Here is a 259-nt window from a genome sequence, read left to right as displayed (position 1 = left end):
CAAGTGTAGAAAAAGTGAGACGGTTGGTAAAATGTGGATTGTAACAGACAACATAGAATGGAGCAGAGTTAAAGCTACATAGGTAACAGTAAACCTGACATTGTCTCATGGGGGATTTTTAGTATTTTATGATGTAGCTAAAGCTTAATGGTATTAATAGGTCAAAGGAAAAAGCTCATCTATAGCCCATTACCTTTCTTACTAACAATTAAAAAAATACTACAAACAGTGGAGCAAACCATGGAGACATTAAAGCTCT

The sequence above is a fragment of the Rhea americana genome, unplaced genomic scaffold (assembly GCF_003343005.1).
Source record: "Rhea americana isolate MKP2758 unplaced genomic scaffold, rheAme1 scaffold_23, whole genome shotgun sequence".
In the NCBI taxonomy this organism is placed as follows: Eukaryota; Metazoa; Chordata; class Aves; order Rheiformes; family Rheidae; genus Rhea; species Rhea americana.
Note: the sequence above shows the minus strand (reverse complement) of the source record.